The sequence below is a fragment of the Callorhinus ursinus genome, unplaced genomic scaffold (genome assembly GCF_003265705.2).
Source record: "Callorhinus ursinus isolate GAN/ISIS: 27379988/994484 unplaced genomic scaffold, GSC_fseal_2.0 scaffold32, whole genome shotgun sequence".
NCBI lineage: Eukaryota > Metazoa > Chordata > Mammalia > Carnivora > Otariidae > Callorhinus > Callorhinus ursinus.
In genome coordinates this window covers 9,075,694-9,100,019 of record NW_027397094.1, presented here as the reverse complement: position 1 = coordinate 9,100,019, position 24,326 = coordinate 9,075,694, and the positions used below count along the sequence as shown (strand labels likewise).

Genomic DNA, 24,326 nt, shown 5'->3' with positions numbered 1-24,326 from the left:
GGAACCACAAAAGACCCCAAGTAGCCAAAGCAATTTTGAAAAAGAAAAGCAAAACTGGAGGCTTTATAATTCCAGACTTCAAGTTATATTACAAAGCTTTAGTATTCAAAACAATATCATATGGCACAAAAGTAGACACACAGATCAATAGAACAGAATAGAAAACCCAGAAATAAACCCACAGCTGTATGGTCAGTCTTCAACAAAGCAATAAAGAACATCCAATGGGAAAAGGACAGTCTGGTCAACAAATGGTGTTGGGAAAACTGGACAACAACATTGCAAAAGAAATAAACTGGACCACTTTCTTACACCATACACAAAAATAAATTCAAAATGGATTAAAGAGCTAAGTGTGAGACCTAAAACCATAAAAATCCTGTAACACTGGCAGTAACCTCTTTGACATTGAACGTAGCAACTTCTTTCTAGATATGCCTCCCAAGACAAGGGAAACAAAAATAAACTATTGGGAGTACATCAAAATAAAAAGTTTCTCTATAGCAAAGGAAACAATTGACAAAACTAAAAGGCAAAAACCTATGGAATGGGGGAAGATATTTGCAAATGAAATATGCAATAAAGGGTTAGTATCCAACATGTATAAAGAACTTACAGAACTCAACACCCAAAAAATAATCCAATTAAAAATGGGCAGAAGACGTGAATAGACATTTCTGTGACGAAGACATCCAGATCGCCAACAGACACATGAAAAGATGCTCAATATCACTCATCATCAGGGAAATGTGAATTAAAACCACAGTGAGATATCACTTCACACCTGTCAAAATAGCTAGAATCAAAAAAAGAAACAACAAATATTGGTGAGGATGTGGAGAAAAAGTTTTGTGGGAATGCACTGTTTGTGGGAATGCAAATTGGTGCAGCCACTGTGGAAGACAGTATGGAGGTTCCTCAACAAGTTAAAAATAGATCTACCCTACAATCTAGCAGTTGCATTACTATTTACCCAAAGAATACAAAAACACTAATTCGAAGGGATACATGCACCCCTATGTTTATAGCAGCATTATTTACAATAACCGAGATATGAAAGCAGCCCAAGTGTTTATCAATTAATGATTCAATAAAGAAGATGTGGTGTATGTATCCAATGGAATATTACTCGGCCACGAAAAAGAACGAAATCTTGCCATTTGCAATGGCATAGATGGAACTAGAGAGTATTATGCTAAGCGAAATAAGTTAGTTAAAGACAAATGCCATACGATTTCACTCCCATGTGGAATTTAAGAAGCAAAACAAATAGGCAAAGGAAAAAGAGGGAGAGGGAGAGAGAGACAATTTAAGAAATAGACTCTTAATTGTAGCCAACAAACTGAAGGTTACTGAAGTGGGGTTGGGTAGAAGGATGGATGATGGGAATTGAGGGGTGCACTTGTTGTGATGAGCACCGGGTGGTGTATGAAATTGTTGAATCACTGTAGCATATACCTGAAATTAGTATAACACTGTACGTTAACTAATTGGAATTAAAATTTTAAAAAGGAATATGCTAAAAGAAAGTTATTAAGAGAGAAGAGTGTCTGGTCAAGTTTAATATAATCCTTGCCACAAATTTAAGCATAATCACCTCTTAAGAATATGAGAACAAAAATGACTAAAGCAGGTTCTGTTAAAATATTATTTATGTTTTTTTTTGTTTTTTTTTAAAGGTTTTATTTATTTATATATTTGAGAGAGAGAGAGAGTTTGAGAGCCCAAGCAGGGGAGAGGGGGAAAGGGAGAGGAAGAGGCAGACTCCCAGTTGAGCGGGAGCCCGACATGGGGCTCGATCCCAGGACCTCCAGGATCATGACCTGAGCCCAAGGCAGACACTTAACCAACTGAGCCACCCAGGTGCTCCAAAGTGTTATTTATGTTTTTAAGTTGATTTTCACTCTAGTTCATTAGTTTCATGAATTTTTTTTTCAAAATGCCCCTAATTAAACCTTAAATAATTCTGGAGCATCCTTTAACTATTCTGAGCACTCTGATAGAAATAACATATTTTGAACTATTCTCATTCTCATTCTCCATTGTGGGAGGAAACAAAAGGTCAAATTTTTCCAAGTTTTTAGAATAGAAGGCATTCTATTCCTTTTATTTCTCAATTTTTGTGTGAACATGGTAATAAAACATACTCAGGCTCCCATGAGTAAGCCAAATTTTCCATGATGGGAAATGGGCACACCAGTGATGAGGCTAATCTGGCTCCCACCTCTACTGGCCCATTGAGTGTGAGCTGACTCAACAGTTGGAGGTCCCCTGCTTCCTTTCTTCACCATTATATGTGTGTCAGAATGGCGGTGTCCATTTTAGGCAAACACACACACACACACACACACACACGCACCGATTTGCAATGATAGGTCTTTAACTTTCAAAGCATTTTCACATGTATATTACTCTATTTTATCCCATGATAGATTGGGAAATGGATCCCAGACTAGATTACTATCCCATGACTACATGCTGAAGCCAGAATGAGCAATCACCTCTTATCTGTAGAAGTCTACCTTATCGTTTCTGGTTTCAGGGACAGTCCCTGAAACAGAAAATAAACAAAAATTTAAGTTATTGTATGGTGGAAGGTAAATGAAATTTGGCATAATCCACCCTAAGTATGAATTACCAGTTTCCCCATCTGTAAAATGGGGCTAATATAACTTTTCAAGGTAGTAAGAAGGATTAAATGATGCAGTCCGTATTTGGAACAATTAACATTTGACCTAGTCCATGGGAGAACCTCAATAAATAGCAGTGTATAATAAAAATAATAATGTGTAGTTGTAGTAAGGCCCTCATTAATCAAAGGGTAGAGTACCATTGCTGGTGGGTGCTGAGCTTGAGTAATGGCTTACTTTGAAGATCCTATCTTTCTGTAAGGATGCACACCCATTAGAAACTATTCAAGTATGCATCAGGCACTGTGCTAGGCGCTGGAGATGCAGGGGTGAGGAAGAGCCTCTGCTTTCATGCAGCTCACCATGTAGATGCATCTCTTAGCATGTGCAGCCTGGACTGCTTCTACAACTTTCTTCCACCAAATGATTGTACCTTTATGAGAACCTCAGTGATGGAATTCATTCAGCACCAAGTCCTTGTTGAGGGGAGGAGGATGGACAGAATAAAATTGGAATTGACAAGGATGCCCGTCCATCAGGGCCAGTGGTCCAGAGTCTGCATGCTGTGGACTTAAACTCGATTGGGAGCAATCTTCTAATGGTTAATATTGGCATTATGCACTCAGCATATCTGGGGCAAAAAGCTCTTTAATGCATCTTGTCTGTTCTCTCCAAAAGGGAGAGTTCATCATATTGCTGCCATATTACCAAGTTGAGAAATTTGAGTGGAGCCCATCACCAGGTCTTACTTGAGAGACCTTCATTTTCCATCTAGTATGTATTTTAAGTCCTTTACATTTCTTCTTCCCTCTTTGGGCCCTGTGTTTCTAGCACCCCAGACCCACACTTAGTGTGGGATCTGCCTTGTGAAAACACTTTCACGTTCTTGTCAGGCAATTCTTCAGGCTTCTATGTTGCCCTTGGCTTTGGTTTAGGTTTAAGTAACCTTTCTTATTGGGAAGATTATTTTTCCCGCTCATCCCTACATTTGTTTTTCTGCTTGGGGATCTCTCTCAGCAGGTTTCTGGCCTGGAGCTGCTGTCGATACTTCTGAGGCGTGTTCCCTAACACCATGGGTCAGTCTCATGGAGGTCTGTGGCTGTTGAGAGCATGGTCATAGGTTAGGCCTGGGTAGAAGGGAGGACTGTGAAGCTGGCTATCACCTGGGCCTTTGGGTACAGGTGGCTGCAGCTTGACCTTGACCCAGACAGGTGCCACCTAGCTTGGAATTGTTGATGGAGCAGATTGACAATTTGAAGCATGCTGGGTGAACAACGTGCATTGTTTTCAAGCTGCAAGCCTGCTGCACACATGAAGGACTGCTGAGACTCCATCATAACTTCTACTAGACCTGAGTCTTGGCATGGCCATCTTATGTCTGCTGCTCCTGATTCCATTCTACACTCGGAGTCCAGGAGGCAGGACTAACGCTGGACTCACATGGCTTCCCCTCATGGTGTCGAGTTTAAGTACTGAAATTCTCACTTTAGCTTTGGTTTTCCAATTCCCACAGTGCAGAGTATTTGAGGAAGCCTGTGGCTTGAATGCTCTCCTTTCAATCTCAACCATTTATTTAGATGTTCCAGCTGGAGGACATGGTTACTAGTTTTCTCTTGGCTAAAGCCATCGTCTTCCTATGGCAAGCAGTCTCTACTGAGACGGAGAGCACAGCTTCAGGATTAATACTCAGGAGCTGTGACTGGGGGGAAGAGGGCAATGTTAAAGGGTGCATTCCTGCTGACTGGCCCTGGTGGTTAGTGGTGAGGCTGCTAGCCAGCGTGTTCCTGCGTCCATCAGGAAGCTGTATGCTTGTGGAATCCAGTAGATCCCTGCCCAGAGGTTAATAATCTGAGTAAGTGTGCTCATTGTATAAAATGCATAGCTTGAGAGCAGCTTAATCATATGCACCATATACCTGTATACTTTAGGACTCTTGCTTGACCTTTGTGTCTTAATCCTGCCCTCCATATCACTTTGTACATGGCCTGGAAACCTATTTTCTCTAATGTAGTGGAAGTCCATCCTTTTATCCACATTTAGAGTGATACTTTCCGTCCTTAAATGTGTCGGATAGAGAGGGGCCTTGCACTGAGAGACAGTTGCGTGAAGCCACACACTGAAATCCTCAGTGCATTTTGCCATAAGCAAACCTTGCTGCCACTTTAAGCCATGAGGACGTCTTCCTTCTGTCCTAAGAGCACAGTATCCTATTGCCCTAAACGTTTGCTCTAGTCTTCCTTACTTAGTCAAGAGAATGCTGAATACCAGCACTAAGGAATGCTTACCCATTTGTCTTTCCCTGGGCTCTGACATTAAGAAGCGTTATCACTTCCAAAGACTAAGGAGCATTTGTTAGATTTGTAAAATATTCTGACTCCAAAATATACCTGACACATCTCTTTACCCAAAATACTAGTAAACCATCATCTTTTTTGAAAACTGTAATATTCATGGGAGGTAGCTGTGTGATTTCTGAGTCATAAATCACTTCCTTTCAAGACAAAACTAGGAAAGTGTCCAAAGGCATTCACGATGATAACCATCTAAATATCCAGGCTGGTAAGGTGGAAAGAGAAAACCCCAACGTTAATTTTTGTGTTCTCTTGGCTGCCTTCCTTCTTACTGTGCTTCCAGGAAACCGAGGCCTTTCCAGGTGTCAGAATCACTGGAGCACTGGCTTCTCCATAGTGGAAAGTGAGCCTGTACTCTAGCAGACAGCATGTAAGAATTTGCCAGGAAGCCATTCCCATTAGAAATAAATGCATATTTTGCCTCTGTTGATCTATCCTGGTAGAAAGCTTCCACATTCTAGTAGTGTGTTCCATTAGGTTTTAAGATCATACTTAAGGGTTTTTTTTTTCCCCTTTCCTTTTGTTTCTTAGGCTTCAAAGATGACTTTTAAGTTTGCTTTCCTTGGGCTTTATCTCTGGAATCCCTAGCAGATATCAATCAAAGGACTGAATTCATAGATTGCTAATTTTGTTACAATTCGGTAAAGAAATACCCCTTTAGTCACTCCTCCAGTCTAGACACCTCTTGGTCTAATAACAATTCTTTTTCTTCCCTTTTATCATCCATAAATTAACTGGTACATTGGCACGGGATCACGGTCCCTTTTAACATGAAAATTCAGACATTAATCCCATTTGTTCCTTAAGTACCTATTCTATTGCTGTGAGTGTTTAATTGAGCAGCTCTCTGATATGGAGTTAGGTTCTGAAGGATAATTTAATTCAGCTCCCAGTTTCATCCCCCCACCCCAAACCCACATCGTAATTCCTTACATGCTCAGGGTCTGCGATGTTGCAGTGAGTTCTGCATTTACACAGAGCTCTACTCACAGGAATCTTACTTTTCTTCATAAGTCAGTTAAACTAGGTTAGATTAGGCTTGGTTTCTGCCTTTGCCCACTCATGGCTCTTTGGCTGTGAAATTCAGTCTGTAAGAACCTCAGCTTCTTTGAAATACCAATAGCAACAGTTTGGGAAGATTGTAGAAAGAAAACAAATCCACATGTAAAGTACCCATCAAAGTGCTTGGCACAAAGTAGGCACATGAGTAGTGCTGTCTGTGATAATGCTCCTGCTAAAAAGGACAGGGAGAAAGAAGAGAAAGAGGAGGAGAGGCAGAGCAAGAAGAGAAGAAAGAGAAGGGGAGGACCACGGAACGGTTAAAGTAATGAGATTCTAGATTGTACCATAGCCTTTTGGGAGCGTTTTTCCAAGTATGTCTTCCTTTAATTTAATAGCTCTCATCTTCAATGTGATCACATAGGGTGATGAGAGTCTCTGAAAGGTTCTTTTTTATTTTTTCTCTTTTCAGGAAGATGTCAATAGAAAGTGTTTCCCACCTTCCCTCTGTTGGCCCTTTGCCCTAACTTTCTATCACCTGTCTGCATTAGCTAACCTCCACAGCAACCCTCCATCAAAAGGTTCGGCCGCTTGTCTCCCATCATGACGTTCTTAGTTCATAAGAGAGCTCTTTATCCACAGCCTGCCAAATGGATGTCTCAACCCAATCGGATAATATTGGAGTTAGATATCAAATTTAAGAGTTAGAAGCTGTTGTGTCTGTTTTGTAAATTACATAAGAAAAAAAGTCTCCTGGGTTTTGCCTAGTTAATTTAACAGTCTTTACTTAAAATTAATACAGAAGACTAATTGGAACATCAGGAAAGCAAACATAGAATAAGCATAGAAGTTAATTTTCAGTACCACTAGTCTTTAAAGTTTAATAGCCAATAAATATAAACATGAAGTGACAGTTGCCTCATTATAGATGTAAACACATATAAACCTACCCAGTAGCAATTTAAAACAAACTTAGAAATCTACCTCATACTTTGGTTGTGCCTGAGCCTTTTTCGCCAAGGCTATCATTCTTTTTGATTTATTATTTCCTACCTTAACACTGTAGCTGTCCAATGCAGTTATTAAAATAGTTAATTCTTGTAAAAATTAATTTTAGAGTCTTAGCAGAGAAATACCCATCAGATTATCCTTTAGATAGTGAGAAACCTAGCTAAAATGTGTATTTTCATCCAGAATATCACAGTGTGCCCTGGGTATAACCATTAGTGTGCTCAAACCATGTATACATCAGCTGTGGATCTCTGGGCATAATCATTGTATGGGAGAAAAGCCACCCACTCACACAGAAGGAGCTGCTTCTGATTCCCAGATGACCAGGTTTCAATCAAGGTCACTTTTTTGTACTTTCTTTCATTGAAGATGCTTTTGACTAAACAGATTTCTTTAAATTTTTGTGGCTTTGTTCTCTTATAATGCAATGAGAATAAGAGAACATCAGTTGCCTCGTTAGTAAGGGACACAGGTTAGAACTGCCTTCAGATGAAAAAGTTTGAGACGCAGATGAGCTGTGAGCTGGATATCCTCTGGCAGAGTTAGCTTTCGGGTCCTATCTGAGCACAGATCAACATGTTTTTGAGCCTCAACTACTGTTCTTGTCAAATATTGTCTCCCTTTTCTGGGTAATGACTTTTGTCATTATCTTTGATGTGGTTCTGCTCTCTGTATGAGATATATATAAATCCTCTGAGTGCAGAAGTCAGCATCGGTGTGTTGATTGCTTATGCTAATTGGCAAATGTTAAGGTAAACTTGTCTCTTTTAAGTAGAGTGGGTGGTTTTAAATGACTCCATTCCAGAGAGAACTTAGCTTCAGTAATTTGTGTGTTTTTTAAAATCTGCCTCTAAATGATTCCATTTCCAATAGCAAAATAAATAGACAAACAAATAGCTCTTAATAAAACAACAGTAAGCATTCTCTTGCTGACAGAAAAAGTGAGATTTCAAATGTGGAGAAGTCTGAGATGTTACCACCACTCATAAAAATGTAGACATGTCTGCTTCTTTTAAAACATAAAATTTGAACTCAAGCAAGTTCGCCCTTTTCTCAAATAAATTGATGAACTTCAAGTAAGTTAGTTATAATCACACAGTCTTATACCATAGTGTCTTCCAATATTTATTATTTACTCTGCATGAAATTGCCTGTAATGTTAATGAGTCTATCATAGCTTTTTATATTCTGCGTTTATAGACACATATCCTTATGTTAGACTAAATTCCGTACTTCTTATAGCAAACAAAGCATAATATAAGTTTCACAATATAACATTCCATAGTGATAAACTGTTTCCCTTTCGTTGGGTTATAATAATAGTAGTAACAATAACCACCACTGATTGACTATTTACACAGTAAGTATTCTGTTAAGAGCCTTTTTCAACAAAGTAGACACCAAGCTTAGTTTGTTTTATGGAAATGCCTAGAATTTGATATACTTAAGTTTCTACTGTCTGTGTGACACTAGTCAAGAAAAAACTTCCTACTCCTTGCTCACCTTTAACTTCCTCCTCTGAAAAAAATAAGGCTGGAAATGGCTGACCTTGAGGCTGTACCCACCAGAGTCTGGCACATAGTAGATGTTCGAGAAGTGGGGAAAATCATCATTGAGAACTACTCCTGAAGTTGATTTGCCCAAATTAATAAGATAAAGAGATGTATACTATTTTGTGCATATTTTCAGATGGATTTCCAGGATAATTAAGCAGTCGGTGCCCCCGAGAATGTGCTAAGTGTTCATTTTTTATACACCAGATCCTTACCGGGTTTGCGTTTGCATTCTTCTTGTGTTCATTCTTCATTTATTCTTTCAATAAATAACAGATGCCTTGTGCACCAGGCATTTCTGAAGTCGCTGTTACACTCAGGTTGCAGTTGGCATGAATGAGGTGTTGTCCGTTCAACAAGAGTCAAAAGACTCAGGTGTGGTCTCCACTGCTAGGCCAGTAATAGGCAGGCAGAAATGTATGTGGTGTGTGTTTGTGTGTGTGTGTGTGTGTGTGTGCACGCGTGCACATGTGTGCATATGTACATCTGTGTGTGTTACACGTTTGTCTTCTCCATGAGACTATAGTGGGTCATTTTGACATCACATCATATCAATGAAGGTGCTCAAGATATAGCCTCCTGGGTAAGACACATGTTAACGGAGAACACACTAAGACTTATAATAATAGATGTATGCACAAAAGGTTGTGCCTGTATAATTCTGCCCAAGGGATTAAAGATGGCTACAAAATTCACTAACGAGTTAAACATTTTTTCAAGTGAATATCAATTTATCAGTGCGATTAGAAAAGGGCTCAATGTTAAAAAGTGAAATCTACCCAAAGAAAGCAGAAAACGCAAAGTCAGGAGAGACCTACCTCTGCGGCAGCCTCTTTGTATAGCTGTAATTGGCATGGTGGATGGCTGAGTATTAGTACAGGAGGGTGGGAAGGTAAACAGGGTTAGACCTGAAAGAAGACAGGAAGCAGGTAAATATCACACACTTCCCATGTGACAGGCGGTATGCTGGGCATTTTATGTGTATTTTTTCTTATAAGTTTTAGAATAACCCTGTTTTAGAGGTGATGGAAATGAGACTTCGAGTATGAAGTTGTTCAAGGTCACACAGCAAGAATATGGTGGATTTGGTGTTCAGAGCCAAGTCTTTGAGATCAGAACCCCTCATCTCTTCACCAAGATGCAATTAAGAGTTAAATGGGAAAGCACTTAAATGGCTTCTCACTAATTTGGGTTTAATTAACTTCTCTGAAGATAAATCTTCAGAATTTTGTTCTGTGTTGTCTCAAACTTCATTGAGAATACAAAATGGATGTTCTACAAAACTTATTTTTCACTTTCTTTGGTGTCTTTCAAATGTGAGTGTTTCTTCTTCATAAAGACAACACAGGTTTTTTTTATGCTATGTAGCAGATTCTTTTCTTTAAAATAGGATTTTTAATTTTTTTAATTTTTTAAGTTTTTATTTATTTATTTATTTATTTTAAAAGATTTTATTTATTTATTTGAAAGGGAGAGAGCGAGAACATGAGCAGTGGGGAGGAGCAGAGGGAGAGGGAGAAGCAGGCTCCCCGCTGAGCAGGGAGCCCGATGCGGGGCTCAATCCCAGGACCCTGAGATCATTACCTGAGCCGAAGGCAGACACTTGACCGACTGAGCCACCCAGGCGCCCCTTTAAGTTTTTATTTAAATGCCAGTTAGTTAACATATGGTGTTCTATTAGATTCTGGTGTACAATTTGGTAATTCAACAATTACATACAACACCCAGGGCTCATCACAACAGATTATTTTTTATAGGCATTATGCTTTGTTTTGCTTATCTTCATCACCCTTTTATGCATCCTTAGGTACGGCCAGTGAGAACATCTTGAGGTGATGGTGGCCAGCTTTCTCCATCCATGTTCATTGGCCCAGCCTGTGTGCCAGATTGACTGTGATTGAGTCTCACCTCCTTTCTGGTGCCTCCTCCAGGGAAAAGCCCCACTGTCCCCCAAAAGGCCTGGCCATACTCCATGCAGCTGTTGCGTTGCCCCTCGGACTCCCGATCTTCTGGGAGGATTGGATTCCTACCCCTTGCTTCCAGTCTACCCAAAAGCACCTTCTTTCCCGAATAACATCCCCTCCAAAAGGAGAACTAACAACTCTCTAGACCAGAAACCAGCCAACCATTTCAATAAAAGGTCAGATAGTCTGTATTTTAGACTTTGCAGGTCATGCTATTTGTGACCACCTCTCAACTCTTCCATTGTAGCCCAAAAGCAGCCAGACACGATATGTAAATGAATGGCTGTGGCTGTGTTCCAATAAAACTTTATTTATAGACTCTGAAATTTGAATTGCAAATAATTTGCAGGCTTCTTTTGATTCCTTTCAACGATTTAAAAATGTAGGACCCATTCTTAGCTCAAAAACAGGCAGAAGGCTGCAGTTTGCCAGCCTCTCTCTGCTCTAGACCGACAGTGCTCCAATGGTGCTCACTGCTTCTTCGGTGGGGTCAACTGGGGTCTGACCACTGGGGTGTCTGATGTAGCTCTTTCATGACAGCATCTCTAATCCAGAGCAGCTCTTGCTGGTTCCTTCCTAGAACCTTCAGTCGTTTCTGTTTGCTCCTGTCTTTGTGCAAGGGGAGGACTGCACGAAAGGTTCTGGTCATAGGGGGAAGGTGGTTAGGTTCTGTCAGCAAGCCGGTATCTGATCTGGGAGTGAAAGGCCAATTCTTTTTCTCTGGAAAATTTCTCTGTTTTTAACCTTTTGCTATTCTTCAGGAACCTCTCCAATTCAAGTAAATTAAACTGACTACTGATCACTGCGTAATTCTTCGAGTGAACATATTTGACCTTAATTCGTATGATTTTTCAGATTACTTATTCTCCTTTTTTTCCCTTGAGATTGTGTTGCAAACAGGAAGATAACTTTGGCAAGTAAATGAAAGGATCAATCAAATGAGAGTGTGAATTTAGACAAAAAAGATATGCCAATTCCTACTTTGGTTGTTGCCATTTATTTGTTCATTTACTCAGCAAATATTTACATGTGGCAGGCTCTAAATCCCAAAATGAAACCTCACTCTATAGCACTCCATACAGTGATGAGCAGAGTACCATGCTTGTCTTCCAGAGAACTGCAGGGGAGTCAGAGATCAAGGAGATTCATCTTTCTGTGGTCCTCTTTGTATCTCGTATTTGTTACTCATATTGGAGTACGTTTGGAGTACAAGTAGGCGTGGGATGATGGTGACGCATGCACCTGGACTCTCCACATGATATGGTGGAAGACCATGGCTCTGGAGGTCAGAGTCTGGGGCCAGTCGCTCTACTATTCTGAACCTTGAATGCTGTAAACGAGGAAACTATTTATGTTGCAGCTTTGTTGTGAAAGACTAAAAAAAAGTCATACGCAGGCCTGATAGGATGTTCAATACATAGGCCCTAAAAATAATTCTACATCCAAAGATGTTAAATAAGCCTTTTGTTTGTTTTGTTCTTTTTTTTTTTTTTTAAGAGAGAGGGAGATAGAGTTGGAGGGGGCAGTGGGGAGAGGCAGACGGAGAAGGAGAGAGAATCTTAAGCAGGCTCCACGCCCAGCACAGAGCCCTATGCAGGGCTTGATCTCACGACCCAGAGATCGTGACCTGAGCTGAAGTCAAGACTCGAATGCTTTAACTGACTGAGCCACCCAGATGGCCCTATTTTGTTCTATATTGGTAAATGTATAGCCTTCCAGTAATGTCATACCAATTTACTACTAAATCTACTACTTCCTAATCAGACTTCTTTATTGACGGCATAGTGTGTTTCCATGGCTATGTACTACGCATTGTGGAGAAAACAGAGATGTGTGAATTAAGGTCCCCTTGCTGGATTGTCAAACATTTTTTTTAATGCTGTGTATTGGAAAGATACTCTTCAATGAATGATATGAAATAATATTTATTGACTTTGCTATCTCTTCGTGTTTCTTTTTAGATCTGAATGGTGATGGCACACATTTCGGTTACGAGTTGCTCAGTGAGCTGTGGATCGATAGAACTTTAAGCATCCCTGTCATGATGTATGCCTCGAAGCCCCTTCACTATTAGGTATTATCTATACATTATCATTTATGTGGTTATATTGAGATCTTCAACAGAGTGTATACATTCACAATGAAAAATGTGCAAATACGTGTGTTCGTGTTATGTTGTGAATATGGCTAGATTTATTCTGGTTGTGTGCCAACCAATTGCAAAATGAAAGAACAGGTTAAAATGTATCTGTTATGTCTGTGTATGTCTATTAGTACCGTAGTATATATATGCATTTCCATAGCAGAGTTTAGAAGAAATGAATTTTACCTCTCCTTTAACAGAGTAAAAAATGTCACTGGAAAGTTGCAATGGCTTTTGGTTGTTTAATATCATATAAATCTGGCAGTATAAAAATTTTACCTAATGTAATGTTTAGAAACACTTCGATTTTATTACAGTCTTAACCAACGGGATATCTGATAATGCTTTCACTTACCCAAAGTGTCACATGGTAATTGACACGTGATGTTTATGGTGTCATGGAAAGGGAATTATACTATGTCTGAAAACCTTAATCTGATATATCATCTGACCAGTTCCTTATAACATGAAGATATAGTATATCCGTGTATAGTCCAAGCCTCAGTTTCCTCCATCTGCAAAATGAGAGGAAGAATTTCTGCTTTACCTAATTCATAAGATTACTTTATAGGTCCAGTAAGACAATAATGTGAAATTATTAGTTAACCGCAAACCCCATAAAAATGGTATGGCTGTGGTTGACTCATATTTCAGATAGGGAATTGGATAAAAGTTGTGATCATACTTTGCTTTCTTTTTAAGTTTTTTAATTTAAATTCCAGTCATGTTAATATAGAGTGTAACATTAGTTTCAGGTGTACAATTTAGTGATTCAACACTTCCATATATCACCCCCTGCTCATCACAACAAATGCACTCCTTAATCCCCATATACTTTGCTTTTTAAGTTGGTTAATACAGCTTGATATTTTGTGTGTTTTTCCTCTAAAATATAAATTATAAAATCATACTTAATTTTAATTCATGACTCAAATGAATTTCTCATATTTGAGAAAATTATGTTTAAATTTTGAGAAACATGTTTCTCACCACACTGCATACACCAGTCCCCACCAACTGTTAAGAATGGTGTTTCTGCTCCTGATCTCCAGGATAATTTCTTATTAGACTTAATTTTGGGTATTTACACTTGGAGGAGAAAAGATGCATTAGATACTTTTTATGTATAGTTTAATTTCAGGATACTAAGGAAAGGATACAGAAATTCAATCAGGTATTAATCATTTGGTTTAATACACATAATTCCTTTTCACTGCTATCTCTTCGGTACCTCATATGACCATTCTCTTTTGTTAACAGAATATAGCTACTCAGTTTAAAGTAAAAGATTGAAAATAAAAATCTTAACAAATATATTTAGTAAGATTGAGAAAGACTTTTTCACTAAAATTAAACAAGTTGTTATATAACCAGGCCAGTGCAATGAGACTGGTTTGCAAATTATTCACCAGAAATTGGATATGATTATTATTGAAGGGGCAATGGTTTATTACATGAATAAAGTGTTTGCATTTAGGTGAGACAAAAACCTTATAACAGGTAACATATATTCAGTTGGTAATATCGTCATATAGTCCTTAGGTATGGGGGGCTGTCTAGAGTCAGACTGGGATTGCAACCCAATTCTTTCATATTCTAGCTTTGCAATGTTGGACAAGTCACTTAATCTCCTTGTGCCTTTGTTTGCTCACCTGTAAAATGGGTCTAATAATAAAATTATATCATAGGGTTGTTTTATGGATTACACGAGTTAGTAGAGACAAGCGCTTAGGAACTCTTGAGCTTAGTAACTAATCGGCATTAATGGTTATTATCACTAGATGAGTGTGGGATTGTGGTGACCACCACAGATTTTGGAATCAGAAAGCCCTAGGTTTGAAACCATTTATTAATTTATGGTGGAACCTAGTCACTGAACCTTTTAAAGTCTCAGTTTTGGGGGCTGGGGGAAGGGAAATAATTAAAATATACTTCATACTGCGTTGGCTAGAATGGTTTACCAGAGCATCTGGCAAGGAATGGTAGCCAATACCTGCATCAAGAGCTGTGAAGATATAATCACAAATTATTACATAATGCAGGTTTAAAGTAATTTAAACAAGAGATTCTCTGATTCTGAAAATGTCCTTCTTGCCATATGTTATATTTAGGGGACTTTTAGAAATATGCCCAATTATAAGATTTACTTTGTTAGATCCAGAATTTCAAAAAAGACAAACGAATAATTTAAATCAAATCGTAAAATGCAAACATAACTTAAATATGGCATCCTGACTTTAAAAAAGATCCATTAGCCTTTTTAGGCCTATCAGGTGTATCAGCTCAGTGTTTAATTTGTTATGAAGATTGGACTGTTACCACATTTAAAATAATTTTCTTTTCTAAAAAAATAGGGAAAAAAAGAAGAAAAGAAGTGGAAATGCAGAACATATGTCACAAAACGATGGGGAGGAAGGGCTTGCTTTTTCAATTCTGTGATCACTTAGTCTAAACCATATTGTATGCTTATTTGTGTTATAAATAAACTTAAGGTATTGTCCTTTGCGCTCATATTGGACGAAATTCAGGGTTGTACTGGGTGGCATATTTCAAATGAGTCATCATTTTTTTCCCAAGGTGGGAAATACTGATAATTTGGGGCAGTGATCTGAGCCAAGAGCTAATTGCCTGGCTGCCATGTATCACTCAGAACAGAAAGCCAAGTCTTCTTGCGTTACATGTTAACTATAAGCCATCTGAAACAGTGGTGGTGCTTGGTCAGTCCAGCTCTGTGTGCATCCGTAACAGCACCCATAGTCTTTCACACATAAATTTAACCTGACTTGTTTATAATTCAGATTGTAATATTCTCAGTAGTTGCTTTGTACACTCCTGTTATTCTTCCTGTTTATTTTTGCAATAGCATTAGCCTTTACGAGTTTGCCCATGATGAGGACAGTCATGGTTGTGGAGGAGGCTTTTGAGTGTAAAGGTTTGGGAGGTGCATTCCTAGCAAACAGCCCATGTTCCATGTACGTGTGCTTGGGAACCTTGGTGAGAGATGACCTTGGTGCTTCTTCTGACCTCTTTCCACAGGGCTCTGCATCGTTCCATACTTTTAGTCCTTCAGCATGATCAACATCCACATCTTGAAATCTTGCATTAAGATTTATGGTGTAATAAAAAGAAAAAGCAGTCATGGTGCTCATCCAAACAAATCGATTCTCATGTTGCCGGACTTATTTCCATGGCCATAATATATTTGTGATGTCTATCTCAAAAATTATTTGTGGCTTTATGAGTGTCCTTTTAAAGGAGTTGAATTTTATACACATCCATGGAAGATAAGTACTATTAACCTGAATAGGGGGAGGTGGAATGTGTATATTGAGTAATTCAACATTCTTACAGGGTTCAGCTATCTTTTTGAGAAATACAGAGATGAGGGCACCTGGGTGGCTCAGATGGTTAAGTGTCTAACTCTTGGTTTAGGCTCAGGTCATGATCTCGGGTCCTGAGATTGAGCCCTGGATCAGGCTCCACACTCAGCTCAGGGTCTGTTGAAGATTCTCTCCCTCTCCCTCTGCTCCTCTCCACCTACATGCATGTTCTCTCTCTCTATTTCTCTAAAATAAATAAATAAATCTTTTTTTTCTTTTTAAAGAAATACAGGGAAAAACAACCAAACCAAAAAACCCCCTCTAAGTCAGTAAACAAAACCCTCGTTATGTAGCCATAAGAAATTTTATCTGAAACCTATTTTAGTGGCTATATATAACTCAGAAGCAGACTTCAAATCATTTAGTTTAATGTTTATTCTTGAATAATACCATTTTAACAGGAAAGACCATTGGGTCCACTAAACCAGTATTTTAACACTCAGCATTCATCTTTGTTACTTAATGTACATCAGTCATATACAGAGGAGTCAATGCAGGCTAACTATGAAGAACACTAAGTAACACATGGCATCTCAAGCCATGCAGCTTTCACAGATGGCTGTAGGTAGGTAAGTGGAAAGCATTAAGCCAGTAAAGACGTATTTGAGAGGAAAAATGGGCTGACAGTTTTCCATGCAGGAGCTATTTTAGATTGACATGCTTCTAGCAAAGAGGGATAATGTTTGAATGAATCATATATCAAGAATATTCATCCAGTTGTGTAAGCAAAAATATAGGACTAATGTAGGACTAATGAATATTCATCCAGGTGTGTAAGGAGAAATATAGGACTAATGTAGAAATATAGGACTACTGTAATCACAATATTAAAGTTTTGATAGGCTCCAGCAAGTAGAGAGCAATACAGCAAGAATAATATATTATCGAAAGAAGTGGGGTTTTTTTGTTGTTATTCCCAAAGGTAACACTTGAAGAATTTCCAGATTGTTTCCTGATAACTTTTTGTCTTTATTTTATGTATTTGAAGATTAGAATATCTCAGTGTCTATTTTCTGACATTCTTTTTAGCTAAAGAACTTACAGTTGTATGTTGACATGTAGTAACAATAATGGCAACAACCATCTACTGAGCTAGTAACTATGCAGTGGGGTTTCATCTCACATTGTGCCACATCATCATGTCATCTTCACAACTGCTGTGCAGGGACAGACTTGTCACCTTCTTTTTACAAAGGAGATGTATAATATGCATTGTACACTACTAATTCAGATGCATACTTACATAACCTAAATTTGTAACAGCCTCTTCGCTGCAGGACAGTCACATACATGTGGAGGCATATCGTATTTTATGAATGTAGAAAACTAATTTGATTTTTGAAATAAAATTAATTTTGAAAGTATAATACACTTCAGGTTTTCAGCCACGTTTATTTCATATCTAGAGAATAAATAGCTTATAAAATTATAATTAAAGGTTTCCTTTTTTATCCTTCTGCAACAACCAATACGAATAAAAATGAGAATCTGCACTTATTTGAGACGTGTCCTCAGTGACAGATACAAGCAGGTGTCTTTCAGGAAAATGCATTAAAAATGCATTTTTGAGACTGGACAGTTTACCCTTAAAGTTAAATAATATCTTATTCGACAGAGTTTCTTGGGCCTTACTTTTTTTCATTTGAATGGTCAGTATATATGCCATGAAATCGGCATGTGTTTCATAGTGAAATTGATTGCTTCCACAAAATTGAGATCAAAATGCTTGGTCTCAACAAATATCTTCTGCACACCTCACCAAATGCTTTCACATTCTCTCTTTTCAACTCAATTAGTTGAAAAGAATTTTGTTGATTTGTCTCATATTTTGCCTCTCTCTCCGATAGACGGATATTAACACTGTTTTACTCTCCTTTTAGATGTGCACTCAACGGATCTATTTCCCTCAACAAGGACCACATAAATGTAGTAAAAAATAAGCCTGGGAAGCAGAGGTAGTTTTGAAGAAGTAGTGGTTTTAACACTTGCTTTTAAATAAAGAAGGTATTTATAATATGTTGAAGTCATTTAAAACTTGAGGGGACTAAATAATCTGAAAGAAAATCATGATTTAAATTACATTAGTTAAATATTTGAAGCTGAAGAACTCAGGTATTCCCTTTATTCATTCAACAAATATTTCTGGACCTCCTTCTAAGCAGTGGGCATAGATTTTTGTTTCTTGAAACAAAATCCCTGTCCTCATGGGGTTTTTCTAGGTAGCCACTGGGGAGTGGGGAGCAAGAGGTATGGATGAGGGAGTCGAGTGTGTGTGTGTGTTTATGTATATTATATACATATATATAATTTATTTATATATATTTATAGTGATATATATTATGTATATACACAAATAGTAATAAATTTAACTTTACATAAAAGCAATTGCTTTTTATAGCAAAAAGAATTCTTTCATTGAACTTTCTCGAAAGCATAGTTTTAGATTATATAGTTGGAAATTCTTACTCGTCAAAACTCCATATTTTGATCACTTCCAGAAATAAAAATTTTGGTAAACATCACAGTCTTTGTTTGAAAATTGTTTGTGTGTTTCCTATCTTGTTTTCTTTCTTCATTGTAAGATTATTTGTAGGTGCTCTAGGATCTAAAGGAGAAATCCTCAAGACTATTTTGTGCATCATCAGATTGCACTGAGGGGGGTTATAAGAGCTAGGGGGGACAGAAAACTCGCACACCGTGAGACCCAAAGGGGAAAAAATAACACAGAGAGAAGAGAAGGAATTCCATTTTTTTATTCTTCAATTGAAGTTGAAATTCTCTCTCTGCTGAAGCATGGAGTAGCATGGATGTGTTGCGCTTGTATTGCATAATCATGTGAAAGTTGGTTGTATAAACAGTCATTGATTCATATACATTACTTAATTAAAAATGTAGTATTGGATGTGCACTCAGAGCATGTGATGAAAGGAACAAGTAAAAAACTGGATAAACAAAGTGTCATCCATGCACTGTGCTGAGCCTGTTTTCCAACTGGGAAAGTGAGTCAATCATTTTTAGTGATTTTCGGATGTGCTATAATGACCTTTTAAGCTTAGCAAATAAATGGATATTAAATTCCAATTACTTAGATTGCAGTGATAGATAAAGTCATCCATTCCTCTTGGGGAAATGAAAAACGTCATAGCTATGCATTCCTTTAAAAATAGATTTCTTTTCTTTTCTTGAAGCACAGCTTCATGTTTGAAAACTTACCTACTTTCTAGGTTCTCTGAGTACATGATTTTGGTGGCTTTCCCAAATCAAGATCACTTAACTTTCATGTCATTGACGTAAAAGTCAGTGAGTGATACAAATTGTGCTACAAAAGATTTTGCAGCCATTCTTCCTAGTGGATTTTTAAATTTAGCTTTTTAAAATAACCTAGATTAAAAAATAATGTAGTCAAATGATAACGTCTAATGGCTTTTGGACAGTGGGGCAAAAACAGTGCTGAGGTGGAAGAACATGAAGAGCTCATCAGTGCTAATCTTGCCTTTTTCCACTACTCCATATAAAGAGCAAAAATAAAGGATTTCTGCCAAAGTAAAAATTGTGGACAAAGTAATTATCATTGAGTCCCCATCCTGCAAGGTGTAACACTCTAATAGCAGAGTAATTACAGCTGCATTTCATTGTCTTAATACTCCTAGTGTTTGTCTATAAAAATACATTAAACAAGTTACAGAAACGTTAGAGTCTTGGGGCACCCGGATGGCTCAGTTGGTTAAGCGTCCCGCTCTTGGTTTCTGCTCAGGTCATGATCTCAGGGTCATGGGATCGAGCCCTGAATCAGACTCTGCGCTCAGCAGAGTCTGCTTGAGATTCTCTCTACCTCTCCCTCTGCCTCTCCCTCTGCTTGCATGTGTGCGAGCTCTCGCTCGCTCTCTCTCTCCATCTCCAGCTTCTTCAGGGAGGAAGCACATAAGATAAGTTGCAAGATAGAAATAGTAAGTTCAAGGCAAGGAAGAACTCATTGTACAGAAGCAGTTCCAGGTTGTTTATTTCAGTTTTGTTAAACTCTCAGTGGGAAATTAACACAGAGGGCGCAAAGGAGGAAACAAATAAATGTTAGTTGAATTGAATGATGCCCCTGCTTATCAATTTCTTTGAGAGATCAACTACAAGCTTATACTGTATTACCCAAGGTGTGTATTTATTTATTTATTTATTTATTTGAACTTTAAAAAGCAACTGGATCATGGACTTTAATCTCATTCTTTCCTTGATGCTGTGAGCTAGGAGATCCTCAGGGGCTGTGTAGAGTAAGGAAAAGCCGCTTAATTAGTAGAGAGAGCCCTCTCCCTTTGTTCAGATTCTCTTTTGCCTGCTAATGAGAAAGGCAACTCAATCACATTGCTCCTGACACTCAAGACTTCTGTGTTCAGCTGGATGCTGAACAAAACTCGTCTTTCCGAGTTCCCTGTCAGCGTTGATCAAACTTCAAGGGTGACCTCTGAATCAATCATAAAATCAGCTTAGTAGATTGCCAGCAGCATTTTTAAATGAAACACGAGAAAATAAAAAAAAAAAAGTCAGAGTATATCCCATCACTGATTCTTATAAAGCCTTTGTTTCATTTATATTTGTATGTAGATGTGTTGGGTCAAAGGTAAAATGTGTTTATTATTAGGGGCCACAGTCAAAAAAAAGTTAGAAAACCACTGTTATTTATCTAATGCTCTCTTATTCTTCTGAATTCTGTTTTCTTAATTCATCTTTTTAATTCATCCATTTTCAAAATGTTCATTTCAGTGGCTCCTTTATGCCCGTGTTGACAGCTCCTTGCTCTCACTATCTCCCTTGTGATAGCTGACACTTAATAGAGAGATCCCCGGAGTGCTCTCTAAATGTTGTCTGAAGGAATGAGTTAATGGCATTCTAATAGCAGTTATAATTTTCTAAGTCCAAATTTGAACTTAGTTTTCAATCCCACTCTTTGGACCACCGGTAATCACCACTATGCAGTTGCCCATTGGAATTTCTAAGTCATTTTCCTAGTTCCCTTGACTCTTTAACCAAAATGAGTGATCAATCCAGACGATTCCATCACCTAATGTCCTTTAAAACAATCCTATTCTTGGGGCACCTGGACAGCTCTGTCAGTTAAGCATCTGACTCTTGATTTCGGCTCAGGTCATGATCTCAGGGTCGTGTGATGGAGCTGGGCGTCGGTCTCCACACTGGGCAAGGAGCCTGCTTAAGATTCTCTCTCTCCCTCTCCCTCTGCCCCCCAACCCCCTGTGCACATGCGCCTTCCCTCACTCTTTTTTTTTTAATTTTTTATTCTTATGTTAATCACCATACATTACATCATTAGTTCTTGATGTAGTGTTCCATGATTCATTGTTTGTGCATAACACCCAGTGCTCCATGCAGAACGTGCCCTCTTTAATACCCATCACCAGGCTAACCCATGCCCCCACCCCCCTCCCCTCTAGAACCCTCAGTTTGTTTTTCAGAGTCCATCGTCTCTCATGGTTCGTCTCCCCCTCCGATTTCCCCCCCTTCATTCTTCCCCTGCTGCTATCTTCTTCTTCTTTTTTTCTTTCTTAACATATATTGCATTATTTGTTTCAGAGGTACAGATCTGTGATTCAGCAGTCTTGCACAATTCACAGCGCTCACCATAGCACATACCCTCCCCAATGTCTATCACCCAGCCACCCCATCCCTCCCACCCCCCACCACTCCAGACAGGTATCATATGACCTCTCTCTCTTTTTTAAAACCAAACAAAACCAATCCTGTTCTTTACCTTGCCATGACTACTATTTGGCCCTGTGATTTTATACCCAAACTATTGCAGTTAACATTGTAATAGACTCTTGACTCCAGCATTACTCCCTAGGTCATTGCTTTTCCTGTTGGAATCCTTTCTAACACACAAATATGAATATTTTACTTTTTGTGTAAACATTTCCCGTAGCCACACTCCCTTTGTCTTGAGATTAAAATCCAGAAACATTTCAGTGAGAAGAAGAGGTCCTCCAGTATCTGACTTCAGGAAATTCTCCTAACATATCCAACCCTACCCACTCACACAGCTAACATTCCAAAGCAGGTAGGTATTCTCAGTTATCACGCATGTTAAGATCTTTTGTGTTGGGGGTGCCTGGGTGGCTCAGTTGGTTAAGCGACTGCCTTCGGCTCAGGTCATGATCCTGGAGTCCCGGGATCGAGTCCCACATCGGGCTCCCTGCTCAGCAGGGAGTCTGCCTCTCCCTCCGACCCTCTTCCCTCTCGTGCTTTCTATCTCTCATTCTCTCTCTCAAATAAATAAATAAAATTAAAAAAAAAAGATCTTTTGTGTTACTGGGCCACTAGGCTAGCCTATGTTCCCCTCTTTGCTTAGAATGCCTTCACCTTCTGTTATGCCTGGAAAATGCCTACACATCCATTAACATACTGGTCCAAGTTTTTTGCCTCATGTATGAATTCTGAGTCCCCTGAGTCAGCTTCTCTGCCATTACTTACTAAGTATTTATGGAACTGAAATCCTGCACTGTCTATATGTTCATCTTCCTGTCCCTAAATGGGCTCTGAGCTTCTCTTGCATCCATATTGCCAATTCCCCTTTGTAATCCGAGATAGAACCTGTCAAAGTGCTGAACACTGTAAGGATGTTCAGTCCATACGGGCGGAATGAATTCTTGTACCAGAAGCATCTAAGGTATCTGGCAGACCTCTTCCACTGATACGGCCTTCCTTTTCCTCTTATCTCCACTGTACCACTGGGATAGTTCTTGCTGGACTCATTAAGTATGACATAAATGATATTCGCAATAACCATGCTCCATCACTTTCCCTAAATCTGAAAGTTTTATAATCTGTGAAAAGGTTGTATAAGCAAAGTAATATGTCTCCATTATTCACAATCCATGGAAACACCTTGATAACCAGTTGGTATCCTGGACCTGGGTTAAGATCATTTTACATGGGTTCACCAGTTTAGGTTCCTACAATGTATTTCCTAAAAATATGTTCCAGTATGGGCACAAACACTATTTAATCACTAGCATTTAAAATCAGATCTTGGGGGGCACCTGGGTGGCTCAGTTGGTTAAGTGTCTGCCTTTGGCTCAGGTCATGATCTCAGGGTCCTGAAATCGAGCTCCACGTGGAGTTCCCTGCTCGGCGGGGAGTCTGCTTCTCCCTCTCCCTCTGCCCCTCCCCACCCCTGCATTGTGTGCACCCTCTCTCTCGCTCTCGCTCAAATAAATAAAAACTTTTTTAAAAATATTTTAAAAAATAAATAAAATTAGATCTTGGATTTCAGCTTAATCTTGACCCTAATCTTGACCTTGAACACTGTTATACAACATATTTTCCCCAGTTGCTTTATTATAATCAAAAGTTTTTAATTGAATGCCAACAACCAATAGTTGAAACATTGCATCGGATTTTAACATCAAATTCCCAGGGGCCGACTTTTTTAAATATAGGATTTTCTTCATAAGATTTCAGGGAAAGTTAGGAAGAATTTCGAGAGAGAACGTATTGACTGGTTTAATTTGATAAAGAAGACACTCCTGTTGCAGGAAGCTAATTGACATTTCTTGTGCCTGAGTTGATGACATTGTTAATTTCACTAGATGGCCATGATAGTGTATGTTTAATAAGGGAAAATTTTGCACTGATTTTATAATTGTAGATATATATAACACAATTCCAATGACTATGATGTGCCTTACACCTTTCCCCTGTTTTTCACTTCAGAGCTCAGTTCTTACACAATTGATCATTTCCAATGTGTCATCCAAATCAACCATTGAGGGGAAACAAAACATTTCATGGCCCTTTTGTTTTGGAACGAACAGCAGTGGATGTCATATTGCATTTTTCCAAGTAAATTTAACAGTGATGCATAGACTACCTGGATACCATTTATTTGTTAAAAAAAAAAAAAAGGTACAAATGGTGAAGTGTAGTAACGTGTATGCAAAAATTCTCTGGGACCAACAATTTATGTATGCAAAAAACAGGAAAAAATATTGAGAAATGTTTTCTTTTGTAAAAAAATTAAACAATACCTTTATACAAGCACATTAATTAGAAAATATATCAATACTTTTACTTCTCAGTTAATAAATTTATAGTAACATTAGGAAATGAAATATTATTAAACTGTTTTGCTAGATCTTTCTTTTAATATATTCTGCTGTTTTATTGTAACTCATAGGCTAACTGCTATTTTTATGGTCACTAATTTTTCCATAGTTTTATACACTTGAAAATACAAAACATCTCTATTCTTACCGCTGAAAAACTCCAAAGTAACTTCAAATATTTTTATAT

The 24,326-nt window shown here is 38.3% G+C and overlaps 1 protein-coding gene across 2 annotated transcripts in view; it reads left to right on the top strand.

Annotated features, from left to right (window-relative positions):
- The window catches only part of CHRM3 (cholinergic receptor muscarinic 3), a 476,047-nt gene that overhangs the window by 120,715 nt on the left and 331,006 nt on the right, over positions 1 to 24,326 (top strand). For both annotated transcript variants that reach the window (XM_073879001.1, XM_073879002.1), the window contains exon 2: positions 12,470 to 12,582. The gene's annotated coding sequence lies outside the window, so the exon portion shown is untranslated. The remainder of the gene's footprint in view (positions 1 to 12,469; positions 12,583 to 24,326) is intronic.